The sequence below is a fragment of the Triticum urartu genome, chromosome 1A (genome assembly GCF_056163025.1).
Source record: "Triticum urartu cultivar PI428250 chromosome 1A, HENAU_Tu73, whole genome shotgun sequence".
NCBI classification, from domain to species: Eukaryota; Viridiplantae; Streptophyta; class Magnoliopsida; order Poales; family Poaceae; genus Triticum; species Triticum urartu.
In genome coordinates this window covers 354,891,386-354,906,700 of record NC_141873.1, presented here as the reverse complement: position 1 = coordinate 354,906,700, position 15,315 = coordinate 354,891,386, and positions in this window count along the sequence as shown.

The following is a 15,315-nucleotide window of genomic DNA, read 5'->3' as shown; positions in this document are numbered from 1 at the left end:
CACATGCCTTTTTGCTAGTAACAAATAAAAAAATAATTTTTTGTAGAAATATCAGACATATTTATATATATATATATATGGTTAGGTTGTCTTCGACTCTGTAATTGCACATGCATTGTCTATGCAAAATTCTAGTTTTGTTGACTTGATGAACTATATTGTAAATTAGAATATCTCTTTATAAACAATATTCTTTGCGGCATCTTCAGTTGGACACTCTTTGTTATTGATCAGCACCTTCAATCCTTCCTTGCTTGTCACTCTTGATAATGCCACATACAGTTGTCCATGGCGAAATGCTTGCTCAGGAAAATATATTCCTACCTTGTTTTTGCAAGGATGTTGTTGTCGTCGAGCATTATTTGCAGTTCTTTGACGGTGTTGGGGTCTACTATTGATTTATTTTCATTGCATCTTGACGCACTTATCCTGTTTGCCACCTTATTTACATTTACATTATCATTGATGTACAGCCATGTGAACCAAGATTTGTCTGTACCTTTATGTAAAAGAGTTCCGATGTGGTTGTAGTTCTGTCCATGCAAACGAAAAACATAAATTTCTTTGCGAGTGTTTATTTCCTTGTCCACAACTCCTCCCATCGATGTGATTGAAAACATTGAGTTGTATGACCTTATAATCCAGCCCTTCACTTAAGAGGTTTCTGAGGTATGGTGGAGGGTCTCTTAGTGGTGGCAGATTGATTTTTCCCTGTTTGCTGCATATTCCAAAAGAGGGTGTCGTAGTTCCTTTGTTGAATTTAATCGTTCTTCACACCATAGCAATAATTTGCAACATTAGCATTTGTATGTTGGCCTTCCGAAGTTCCATGTCTTTCTATTAGCACTTGTTGAGGTTGTGGTTCTGTTGTTGTCTCCAACATTGATTCTAATGTTAATTTTGTTGCTTTCGCTTCTTGTATGCTTAAATTCCTTATCTTCTTTAGCATTATCCTTTCTGAATTGTTTAGGAGCCTGTGTGTTTGTATTTCTTCTTCCCTCTGCATTCCTTGTTCGCTTTGTGCTCCTTGAGTTTAGATCTTGATCTTTCTTTTTGTATGGTGAGCTCCTAGCGCTGACATATGTTGGACTGTCATCTCTACAAAATTTATTTCGTTAGTGACATATAGAGTTTTCTTAATAATGTTTTGCCATGGCAGACATGTAAGTCATTTGGAGATATAGAGACTAATAATGGGGGTGTCACATACAGAACATCTGGAGATCAATATTATTTATCTGGTATGGCACTATAAATCTATAAGTGTTCAATAGCGTTGCTCTTTTTTTAGCTTTCAGCCTTTCACACTACTGTCATGACAGTGTGTGGATGCATGGAAAAACATGGTTAGAAGAGTTTTGACATAGAAGATTAGAAGCAAGGTTGAGCTGAGATCAAATGCTGACACACATGAGGAAGTGCATGTGGATATTACCTGAGGTTGATGGTGTTGATGTCGTGTCTTCAGTTTGTTGGACGTTTCTTTGTGTCTTCGATCATTTGGGCGTCGCGGGCGTATATTGGATGCAAGTTGCTAGAGTTGTTTCCATGCCTTCGATTTGTCAGCCGTCTTTGTGTGTTTGATCATCCTAACATCTTGACAAAAGAGCGATTAAGAAAGTACATCATGAGTCATACCCAAGAGTTGAACGTCGTCTTGTAAAACTACTGTTGAATGATGACTATGTTATATAAGTAGAAGGGATGAGCGTGTGACCATACCTCTTTTTGTTTTCTGAGACTATGATCTAACAATTTTACTATGTATATTGAAGAATGGACTGTATTGTGTAGATTATCCGAGGCAAAAAAATCTGGAAATATGTTGGATGTTAAGTAAGTTAAAAATAATTTGCAGATTAAAAAGAGGAACTATATAATACCTTGATGCTTAATAATTAGAAAAAGGAAATTATAGGTTGCTTAGTTCACGTGGGAATTGATAAATCTTGGACTCCTTTGCTGAGTCGTACACGTTCGTGACCTTGAGGGATGTGTACATTGAGTCCCACTTCTTTTCTCGTACATGGTCATGACTCTTGCTATTCTTTTTTTAGTTAATGATGACCCTTGCTAGCCTAACATAATTAGATCGGATGCAAGTCATTTCGTGCATAAGCATGTATACACGTGACAACGTGGTAGTTCAATATATTGGTGCGACACATTAATATGTTATGTTAAATCTTTTAAATCTCAGCCATTATTTTCTTGATCAAATGGCGCAAATAATATGAGCATATGTGGATGAACATGATGGCTTATTTGTCTTCTGTTTTAATTATATAATAGATGTGTAATAACAGCCCATAAATGCAACAAATATTGATATAAAAGCATGATGCAAAACAGACATATCATTATATTATCTGTTTTGGATGTTTAATGGACTTTATTATACATTTTTATATTATTTTTGGGACTAACCTACTAACCCAAGGCCCACTGCAAATTACTATTTTTTTGGCCTATTTCAGTGTTTCGCAGAAAAGGAATATCAAACAGAATCAAAATGGAATGAAACCTTTGGGAGAGTTATTTTTGGAACAAACGTGATCCAGGGGACTAGGAGTAGACGTCAAGAAAGAAGCAAGGAGGCCACGAGGCAGGGAGGCGCGCCTGCCCCCTGGGCGCGCCCCCACCCTCGTGGGCCCCTTGTAGCTCTACCGACACACTTCTTCCTCCTATATATATCCATATGCCCCAAAAACATCCAGGAGCACCACGAAACCCTATTTCCACCGCCACAACCTTCTGTACCCAAGAGATCCCATCTTGGGGCCTTTTCTGGAGCTCCGCCGAAGGGGGAATCGATCACGGAGGGCTTGTACATCAACACCATAGCCTCTCTGATGATGTGTGAGTAGTTTACCACAGACCTTCGGGTCCATAGTTATTAGCTAGATGGCTTCTTCTCTCTCTTTGGATCTCAATACAAAGTTCTCCTCGATCTTCTTGGAGATCTATTTGATGCAATTCTTTTTGTGGTGTGTTTGTCAAGATCCGATGAATTGTGGGTTTATGATCAAGTTTATCTATGAACAATATTTGATTCTTCTCTGAAATCTTTTATGTATGATTTGTTATCTTTGGAAGTCTCTTCGAATTATCAGTTTGGTTTGGCCTAGTAGATTGATCTTTCTTGCAATGGGAGAAGTGCTTAGCTTTGGGTTCAATCTTGCGGTGTCCTTTCCCAGTGACAGCAGGGGCAGCAAGACACGTATTGTATTGTTGCCATCGAGGATAAAAAGATGGGGTTTATATCATATTGCTTGAGTTTATCCTTCTACATCATGTCATCTTGCCTAATGCATTACTCTATTCTTATGAACTTAATACTCTAGATGCATGCTGGATAGCGGTCGATGTGTGGAGTAATAGTAGTAGATGCAGAATCGTTTCGGTCTACTTGTCGCAGACGTGATGCCCATATACATGATCATGCCTAGATATTCTCATAATTATGCAGTTTTCTATCAATTGCTCGACAGTAATTTGTTCACCCATCGTAATACTTATGCTATCTTGAGAGAAGCCACTAGTGAAACCTATGGCCCCCGGGTCTATTTTCTATCATATAAGTTTCCAATCTATTTTATTTTGCAATCTTTATTTTCCAATCTATATCATAAAAATACCAAAAATATTTATCTTATTATCTTTACCAGATCTCACTCTCGTAAGTGACCGTGAAGGGATTGACAACCCCTTTATCGCGTTGGTTGCGAGGTTCTTATTTGTTTGTGTAGGTGTGAGGTGACTTGCGTGTAGTCTCCTACTGGATTGATACCTTGGTTCTCAAAAACCGAGGGAAATACTTACGCTACTTTGTTGTATCACCCTTTCCTCTTCAAGGGAAAACCAACGCAGTGCTCAAGAGGTAGCATAATGCAGTTTTGACATCCATTTGCCAAATTTCATAATCGTAAAATGCGGCAATTGCTAACATGATTCGAACAGACTTAAGCATCGCTACGGTGAGAATGTCTCATCATAGTCAACTCCTTGAACTTGTCGAAAACCTTTCGCAACAAGTCAAGCTTTGTAGACAATAACATTACTGTCAGCGTCAGTCTTCTTGTTGAAGATCCATTTATTCACTATTGCTTGCTGATCATCGGGCAAGTCAACCAAAGTCCAGACTTTGTTGTCATACATGGATCCCATCTCAGATTTCATGGCCTCAAGCCATTTCGCGGAATTTGGGCTCATCATCACTTCCTCATAGTTCGTAGGTTCATCATGGTCAAGTAACATGACCTGCAGAACTGGATTACCATACCACTCTGGGGCAGATCGTACTCTGCTTGACCTACGAGGTTCGGTAGTAACTTGATCTGAAGTTTCATGATCATTATCATTAGCTTCCTCACTGACTGGTGTACGAATCACTAGAACTGATTTCTGTGATGAACTACTTTCCAATTCGGGAGAAGGTACCATTACCTCATCAAGTTCTACTTTCCTCCCACTCACTTCTTTCGAGAGAAACTCCTTCTCTAGAAAGGATCCATTCTTAGCAACGAATATCTTGCCTTTGGATCTGTGATAGAAGGTGTACCCAACAGTCTCTTTTGGGTATCCTATGAATACACATTTCTCCAATTTGGGTTCGAGCTTATCAGGTTGAAGCTTTTTCAAATAAGCATCACAACCCCAAACTTTAAGAAACTACAACTTAGGTTTCTTGCCAAACACAGTTCATATGGTGTCGTCACAATAGATTTAGATGGTGCCCTATTTAACGTGAATGCAGCCATCTCTAAAGCATAACCCCAAAATGATACGGTAAATCAGTAAGAGACATCATAGATCGCACCATATCTAATAAAGTACGGTTACGACGTTCGGACACACCATTACGCTATGGTGTTCTAGGTGGCGTGAGTTGCAAAATTATTCCACATTGTTTCAACTGAAGATCAAACTCATAACTCAAATATTCACCTCCACGATCAGATCGTAGAAACTTTATTTTCTTGTTACGATGATTTCCACTTCACTCTGAAATTCTTTGAACTTTTCAAATGTTTCAGACTTATGTTTCATTAAGTAGATATACCCATATCTTCTCAAATCATTTGTGATGGTCAGAAAATAATGACACCCGCCGCGAGCCTCAACACTCATTAGACCGCATACATCAGTATGTATTATTTCCAATAATTCAGTTGCTCACTCCATTGTTCCTAAGAACGGAGTCTTAGTCATCTTGCCCATGAGGCATGGTTCGCAAGCATCAAGTGATTCCAAAAGCCAATCAGCATAGAGTTTCTTCATGTGCTTTACACCAATATGACCTAAACGGCAGTGCCACAAATAAGTTGCACTATCATTATTAACCTTCCATCTTTTGGCTTCAATATTATGAATATGTGTATCACTACAATCGAGATTCAACAAAAATAGACCACTCATCAAGGGTGCATGACCATAAAAGATATTACTCATATAAATAGAACAACCATTATTCTCTGATTTAAATGAATAACCATCACGCATCAAACAAGATCCAGATACAATGTTCATGCTCAACGCTGGCACCAAATAACAATTATTTAGGTTTAAAACTAATCCTGACGGTAGATGTAGAGGTAGCGTGCCGACGGAGATCACATCGAATTTGGAACTATTTCCCACGCGCATCGTCACCTCGTCCTTAGCCAATTTTCGTTTAATCCATAGCCCCTATTTCGAGTTGCAAATATGAGCAACAGAACCAGTATCAAATACCCAGGCGCTACTACGAGCATTAGTAAGGTACACATCAATACATGTATATCAAATATATCTTTCACTTTGCCATCTTCTTATCCGCCAAATACTTGGGGGAGTTCCACTTCCAGTGACCAGTCCCTTTGCAGTAGAAGCACTCAGTCTCAGGCTTAGGTCCAGACTTGGGCTTCTCCACTTGAGCAGCAACTTGCTTGCCGTTCTTCTTCAAGTCCCCCTTCTTCCCTTTGCCCTTTTTCTTGAAACCAGTGGTCTTGTTAACCATCAACACTTGATGCTCCTTCTTGATTTCTACCTCCGCAGCCTGTAGCATCGCGAAGAGCTCGAGAATTGTCTTATCCATCCCTTGCATATTATAGTTCATCATGAAGCTTTTGTAGCTTTGTGGTAGTGATTGAAGAATTTTGTCAATGACACTATCACCAGGAAGATTAACTCCCAGTTGAGTCAAGTGGTTGTGGTACCCGGACATTCTGAGTATATGTTCACTGACAGAACTATTCTCCTCCATTTTGCAGATATAAAACTTATTGGAGACTTCATATCTCTCAATTCGGGCATTTGCTTGAAGTATTAACTTCAACTCCTGGAACATCTCTTTTGCTCCATGACGTACAAAGCGTCTTTGAAGTCCCGATTCTAAGCCGTAAAGCATGGCACGCTGAACTATCGAGTAGTCATCAGCTTTGCTCTGCCATACGTTCACAATGTCCGGAGCTACTCCTGTAGCGGGTCTTGCACCTAGCGGTTCTTCCAGGACGTAATTCTTCTGTGCAGCAATGAGGATAATCCTCAAGTTACGGACCCCATCCGTGTAGTTGCTACCATCATCTTTCAACTTAGCTTTCTCTAGGAATGCATTAAAATTCAAGGGAACGGTAGCACATGCCATTGATCTACAACAACATAGACATGAAAATACTATCAGGTACTAAGTTCATGATAAATTAAAGTTCAATTAATCATATTACTTAAGAACTCCCACTTAGATAGACATCCCTCTAGTCATCTAAATGATCACATGATCCATATCAACTAAACCATGTCCGATCATCATGTGAGATGGAGTAGTTTTCAATGGTGAACATAACTATGTTGATCATATCTACTATATGATTCATGTTCGACCTTTCGGTCTCAGTGTTCCGAGGCCATATTTGCATATGCTTGGCTCGTCAAGTTTAACCTGAGTATTCTGCACGTGCAAAACTGGCTTGCACCCGTTTTATGTGAACGTAGAGCTTATCACAGCCGATCATCATGTGGTGTCTCGGCACAACGAACTATAGCAATGGTGCATACTCAGGGAGAACACTTGTACCTTGAAATTTAGTGAGGGATCATCTTATAATGCTACCGCCGTACTAAGAAAAATAAGATGCATAAAGGATAAACATCACATGCAATCAAAATATGTGATATGATATGGTCATCATCATCTTGTGCCTTTGATCTCCATCTCCAAAGCACTGTCATGATCTCCATCATCACTGGCTTGACACCTTGATCTCCATCGTAGCATCATTGACGTCTCGCCAACTATTGCTTCCATGACTATCGCTACCGCTTAGTGATAAAGTAAAGCAATTATATGGCGATTGCATTTCATACAATAAAGCGACAACCATAAGGCTCCTGCCAGTTGCCGATAACTTTTACAAAACATGATCATCTCATACAACAATTTGTATCTCATCACGTCTTGACCATATCACATCACAACATGCCCTGCAAGAACAAGTTAGACATCCTCTACTTTTTTGTTGCAAGTTTTACGTGGCTGCTACGGGCTTCTAGCAAGAACCGTTCTTACCTACGCATCAAAACCACAATGATTTTTCATCAAGTGTGCTGTTTTAAGCTTCAACAAGGACCGACCGTAGTCAAACTCAATTCAACTAAAGTTGGAGAAACAGACACCCGCCAGCCACCTGTGTGCGAAGCACGTCGGTAGAACCAGTCTCATGAACACGGTCATGTAATGTCAGTCTGGGTCGCTTCATCCAACAATACCGCTGAATCAAAGTAAGATGTTGGTGGTAAGCAGTATGACTATTATCGCCCACAACTCTTTGTGTTCTACTTGTGCATACAAAATCTACGCATAGACTGGCTCTGATGCCACTGTTGGGGAACACAGTATTTCAAAAAATTCCCTACGATCACGCAAGATCTATCTAGGAGATGCATAGCAATGAGATGCGAGAGTGTGTCCATGTACCCTCGTAGACCGAAAGCAGAAGCGTTTAGTTACGCAGTTGATGTAGTCGAATGTCTTCACGATCCAACTGATCCAAATAATGAACGTATGGCACCTTCATGTTCTGTACACATTTAGCACGATGACGTCCCTCGAGCTCTTGATCTGGTTGAGGACAAGGGAGAGTTCCGTTAGCATGAAAGCGTGGCGACGGTGATGATGAAGTTACCAGCGCAGGGCTTCACCTAAGCACTACGACGATATGACCGAGGTGGTAAACTATGGAGGGGGGCACCGCACATGGCTAAGAGATGTCTGTTGTGCCTTTGGGGTGCCCCCGCCTCCGTATATAAAGGGGGGAGGAGGAGGTGGCCGGCCTAAGGGGCACGCCATAAGGGGGGAGTCCTACTTGGACTCCTAGTCCAAGTAGGATTCGGCCGCCCTCCTTCCTTCCACCGGAGAGGGAAAGGGGGAAGGGAGAGAGAGGGAGAAGGAAAGAGGGGGGCCGGCCCCCTCCCCTAGTCCAATTCGGTTTGGGCAGGGGGGCGCCCCTCTCATGTGGCCTTTCTCCTCTCCTCCAATAAGGCCCAATAGGCCCAATACTTCTCTTGGGGGGTTCCGGTAATCTCCTGGTACTCTGGAAAAATGCCCGAACCACTCGGAACCATTCCGATGTCCAAATGCAACCTTCCAATATATGAATCTTTACCTCTCAACCATTCAGAGACTCCTCTTCATGTCCGTGATCTCATTCGGGACTCGAAACAAACTTTGGTCATCAAATCACATAACTCATAATACAAATCGTCATCGAACATTAAGCGTGCGGACCCTACGGGTTCGAGAACTATGTAGACATGACCGAGACACATCTCCGGTCAATAACCAATAGTGGGACCTAGATGCTCATATTGGCTCCTACATATTCTACGAAGATCTTTATCGGTCAAACCGCATAACAACAAACGTCATTCCCTTTGTCATCGGTATGTTACTTGCCCGAGATTCAATCGTTGATATAATCATACCTAGTTCAATCTCGTTACAGGCAAGTCTCTTTACTCGTTCCATAATGCATCATCCCGTAACTAACTCATTAGTCGCATTGCTTGCAAGACTTATAGTGATGTGTGAGGGAGTCCTGGATAAGGGGGTCTCCGGACAGCCGGACTATATCCTTTGGCCGAACTGTTGGACTATGAAGACACAAGATTGAAGACTTCGTCCCGTGTCCGGATGGGACTCTACTTGGCATGGAAGGCAAGCTAGGCAATACGGATATGTATATCTCCTCCTTTGTAACCGACCTTGTGTAACCCTAGCCCCCTCCGGTGTCTATATAAACCGGAGGGTTTTAGTCCGTAGGATAACATACAATCATACCATAGGCTAGCTTTTAGGGTTTAGCCTCTCCGATATCGTGGTAGATCAACTCTTGTACTACTCATATTACCAAGAATAAATCAAGCAGGACGTAGGGTTTTACCTCCATCAAGAGGGCCTGAACCTGGGTAAAACATCATGTCCCCTGCCTCCTGTTACCATCCGCCTCAGACGCGCAGTTCGGGACCCCCTACCCGAGATCCGCCGGTTTTGACACCGACATTGGTGCTTTCATTGAGAGTTCCTCTGTGTCATCGCCGTTAGGCTTGATGGCTCCTTTGATCATCGATAGCGATGCAGTCCAGGGTGAGACTTTTCTCCCCGGACAGATCTTTGTGTTCGGCGGCTTTGCATTGCGGGCCAACTCGCTTGGCCATCTGGAGCAGATCGAGAGTTACGCCCTGGCCATCAGGTCAGGTTTGGAAGCTTAAACTACATGGCCGATATCCGCGGAGACTTGATCTTCGACGGATTCGAGCCCTTGCTTATTGCGCCACACGGTCACGATGAGCATGATTTAGCTCTGCCATCGGACAGTGTCCAGGAGATCGTGCCGGCAACCGCTCTGAACCTCAATTCGGAGCCAGTTGCGCCACCCATGGGCGGGTGGATAGACCCCGCCACGGAGGCCGCACTCTCATCGGTGATCGAGCCGATTATCGACCTTACCCTTCACGGGAGCCGTGACGCCGAACTACCGGATTCATCCCCGGCCACGGACTCCGAACCGCCTGCGCCCGTGCCTATCGAATCCGATTGAGCGCCGATCATGGAGTTTACCTCCGTGGATATTTTTCAGCATTCTCCCTTCGGCGACATACTGAACTCATTAAGGTCTCTCTCCCTGTCAGGAGAATCCTGGCCGAACTATGTCCGGCAGGATTGGGATGCGGATGACGAAGAAATTCGCCTCCCACCCACCACCCACTTAGTAGCCACTGTCGACGACTTAACCGACATTCTCGACTTCGGCTCCAAAGACATCGACGGTATGGACGACGATGCGGGAGACGAAGAGGAACCACTGCCCACAGGGCACTGGACAGCCACCTCATCATATGATATATACATGGTGGACACACCCAAAGAAGGCAATGGCGATGAGACAGCGGACGATGACCCCTCCAAGAAGCAACCCAAGCGCCGACGCCAGTGGCGCCGCTCTAAGTCTTTCCAAAGAAAAAGCGGTGACACCAGCACAGGAGATAATACCACTCCGGACAATGCTGAAGACGACAACAATCCCCTCCAGCAAGATTTAGCGCAGGAGGATGGAGAAGCCAGCCCTCCCGAGAGAGCGGCAGATGAAGAGGCGGAGGATGATAATTACATGCCTCCCTCTGAAGACGAGGCAAGCCTCGACGATGACAAATTCATCATGCCTGAGGATCCCGTCGAACAAGAGCGCTTCAAGTGCCGGCTTATAGCCACGGCAAATAGCCTTAAGAAAAAGCAACAGCAGCTTCAAGCTGATCAAGATTTGCTAGCTGACAGATGGACTGAAGTCCTTGCGGCCGAGGAATATAAACTCGAACGCCCCTCCAAGAGTTACCCAAAGCGTAGGTTGCTACCCCGACTGGAGGAGGAAGCACTCAAACCTACATCTCCAGCATATGATGCGGCTGACCGGCCACCTCGTGGTCGCGACAGAGAGGCATTTCAGCCAAAAACTTAGCAAAACATGCAAGATCGATCTACGGATCACGAGGGTGCGCCACTATGCGAGACGATAACTGTCACGCCGAATACAGTAAAAGTAAATCCGGCCAGGCCGAACACAGCGGGCAAGACTCATTTGAGCTGCATCACGATATAGCCCAGTACAGAGGTGCTGCACACCCCCTATGCTTCACAGACGAAGTAATGGATCACCAAATCCTAGAGGGTTTCAAACCCGTAAATATCGAATCATACGACGGCACAACAGATCCCGCGGTATGGATCAAGGATTTCCTCCTGCACATTCACATGACCCGCGGTGACGATCTACACGCCATCAAATACCTCCCACTCAAGCTCAAAGGACCAGCTTGGCATTGGCTCAACAGCTTTCCAGCAGAGTCCATTGGCTATTGGGAAGATATGGAAGCCGCATTCATCGACAACTTCCAAGGCACTTATGTGCGACCACCAGATGCCGATGACTTGAGCCACATAATTCAGCAGCCAGAGGAATCGGCCAAGCAATTCTGGACACGGTTCCTAACAAAGAAAAATCAAATCATCGACTGTCCGGATGCAGAGGCCCTAGCAGCTTTTAAGCACAACATCCACGACGAGTGGCTCGCCCGGCACCTTGGCCAGGAAAAACCGAAATCTATGGCAGCCCTCACGAGACTCATGACCCGCTTTTGCGTGGGAGAAGACAGCTGGCTGGCTCGCAGCAATAACATATCAAAGAACCATGGTACTTCGGATACCAAGGATGGCAATGACAGGTCACGTCGCAACAAACACAAGCGCCACATTAACAGCGACAATACCGAGGATACAACAGTCAATGCCGAATTCAAAGGCTCTAAACCCGGTCAGTGGAAAAAGCCATTCAAAAGAAGCACTCCGGGCCCGTCCAGTTTGGACCGTATACTCGACCGCTCGTGTCAAATACACGGCATCCCCAATGTCATGGGTTTGTCACGGCAGATGTCCTTGTGAAAGGACTTAGTCGTGGAGCCATCGCTATGGGTTAGCTTAAAGGGGTTAAACCGGACATGGGGACATGGGGGGTTTTATACTAGTTCGGCCCCTTCGAGGAAGGTAAAAGCCTACGTCTAGTTGTGATTGGTATTGCTAGGGTTTCGAAGGCCAGGGAGCGAATCCGCTTTGTCTGGCTCTCGAGTTGTTGCCTGTCCCTAAACCGCAGCCGGGTCATCCCTTTATATACATAGGTTGATGCCCGCTAGGCTTACAGAGTCCTGAAGCCGGATCATAAACGTGTCCGGTTTGGTCTCTACTCTTCCTATCTTACAATACAAGTTACATGACTATGTCGGTTTACATTTATAGGTTGTAACCCGCCTTTGGGCCTTGGGCCCTCCTTCTAGCGCCATCATCCTTGCATCTTCATGGGCTTCTAATCTTCAAGGAGTTAACCCGGCTTCACCTGGCCGGTTTACATCCAGTAGTAATATCCCCAACATTAGGCCTCAGATTGGTTTGAACTTGTTCATGTCAATCTTCTACACTTAGAAAAATTCCTCCCTCATCATATTCACTTTGATCTTGTAAACCGCCGTGACGTCATATTTCCAGATTATGATAAATTGCCCTGACGTCATCCATCCGTTGATGTCGAAGATTAACCTCATTTAATGTGTATTCAGTCACCGAGGCGACACCTTTATTAACTTATCCATTTTTGGGCTCCTCGATTCCCGCGCTTGCCGTTTTATCGCTTCGCCTTATAAATAGGGGCAGAGGACCCCTTTCTTTTCTTTCCTCTACCCATTCATCTCTTCTTCTTCCTCTCAACGACCCCGCACTCGAGAGCCACCGTCATCTTCGAACCTCGCCTCTGCTTCGTCGTCGGCCGCTGCATCAACCCGTTCGCACCAGAGTTCCACAGCGCCCTTCCGTTGCTTCTACGGTCGCAGTAAGTCCTTTCCCCCTTCTTTCCTAGATCCATTAGGGTTTCCTCGCTGTTCTTGAGGTTCATCAGAGATTTTAGTGCTGTTCTTGCTTGACCCGTAGATGAATGCTTCGTACTTATCATATCCCTTGCCGTGATGAATCTTCTGTTACCCTCACAAATCCTTATACGCAAAAAAACTGTTGCAGTCCTTCATAAACTGTTTCGGGTCTTACCCTTTTTAGCTTGAAATATTTTACTTTTCTGTCTTACCTTAGATCCGAAATTTTTATACATCTCTGCGAAATCTGTTTCTCCTCACACCATCATAAGCGGTTTAACTTTGCATAATCAATCTGTACCATTAGCCCTCTGATAAACCGGAAGAACCCTTTACCTTCATAGCTATACTCTGGTTTAACAATGTCTGAATACTCCTGTGCTGGTATTGTCCTATTTTTTTATATTGCATTGGCCTCCGGTTTACACCATTTCATATATTAGTATGTTTCTTACTCCATTGTATCTTGCACATCATCATGCGTGCTTTATAAACTGGCCTTTCATTTTTAGCTTGTTTGTTTTGCAATGGCCAAACAATTCACTGCCTGCAACTGGGCTCGTTCCTGGGTTACTGAGACTGAGTTGAATGAGATGGTCAGCATCGGCTCCCTGCCTAAGAAAACTGAAATCAAATGGCGAGTTCCAGGAACAGAAAATCCTCCGACCCCAAGGCAGGGCGAGGTGGTGGTCTTTGTTGACCACATAAGCCGTGGCTTCAAACCGTCAGGATCAAAGTTTTACCGGGATGTACTTGCCAATTTCCAACTCCATCCACAAGATATTGGGCCGAATTCAGTATCCAACCTATGCAACTTCCAAGTCTTCTGTGAAGCATACATACAGGAAGAACCGACTGCAAAACTGTTCTGGGATTTCTTTCACTTAAACCGGTGCACAGAGTTTGTAAATGGCCCGAACACAAAATTTGGTGGTGTCTCGATTCAAAAGCGGAAAGAAGTTGAATTTCCTCACGCCAAACATCACAGCCACCCAAAGGAATGGAACCAAACTTGGTTTTATTGCAGAGACACTTCGCCTGAAGACAAAAATCCCCTTCCAGGCTTTCGTGAGCACCGGCTTTCCAATACCCATCCGATACCGCATCGTTTGAGTTCCGCCGAAAGGGCGAAATATGCCCCTCAACTCGCCAAACTCTGGGCCTTTATGGCCAATGGCTTAACAAGTGTGGATTTCCTGCGCTGTTGGATATCTTGGAGCATCTTGCCTCTAAGCCAGCGTCCCGGTTTAATGTGTGAATATACCAGTGAGGTTGACGACCCTCAACGCCATTGTAACATTCAATTATCTGATGAAGAAGTTACTGAAGGTGTAAAGAAAATTCTGAATGAATCGGAACTGGCCTGTAGTCAAACCGGTCTGAGTCCCTTCTATGCCAAGAACAAACCGCCTGCTGTAAGCATTATACTTCCTTTTCATGTGTAATATTTTCATCTTATGCAATCTGTAATCCTTCTTTTGTGTATGTAGGGTGATGACCCCTTTTGGAAACGGAAAACCGTAGAGAAAGCGGCAAAGCCGACTGGGGATAAAGCGGTCAAGCCATCCCGCCCCAAAACCAAAGCCGTAAAGCGGACGTCAAAACAGAAAACGACTGACCGGATCAACATGGAACTTGATGATGACACTGATGATCCAGAAGTTGAGGTAGAACTCGACTCACTTGGCTCTCTTTTCATGCATCTCATTAACAATGATCTTCCTCAGGAGGACGCAGAGGCTAGTCAAGCTGATGATGTAGAGGTAATTACCCTTTCCTCCGGTTCTGACTCTATGCCAACACAAAAAACTCGCCAAGCAGTCCGGAAGTAAGCTTTTCTCATACTCTTGCTCACTTGGATCCAACATTTATTTCGAAGACTCGGCAGCATGAAGCTCGCCGGACAACCCGGCACAGTGGCCAACAGGTTACTTCAGCCGGTTTACCTGATACCCCAGTTCGGAAGCGCCGATCTGAGGTCTCTCCTACTTCTGACCATTCTTACCCCAAGGCAGGTTATTTCAGACAACCTCTTAATCCTTCCGATTCAAATTATCAGGTGACACCTCCTTCATCTTCTGGTGAATCGACAACATCTCTACTCCCCCCTTTGAAAACTGTGGCTGGGTAAGTTGTAAAAACTTTTCCTTTCAATGCGTCGTAAATCCTTTGAATAGGATGTTAATCCTCTTTTATTCTGTTTGCAGTGCCAAAGCCAGACCCAGCAAGAAAGCTCGGACCACCAATCCGCCCGAAGATCCGGTCGCCGAAGAAGAAGAACCAAGAGGTGAACCGGAACAAACTTGTGAACCGGAAGGTCCTCATCCTGAAGCTACTTCTGATGACCCGCCCCTTGAAGGTCAAAATACT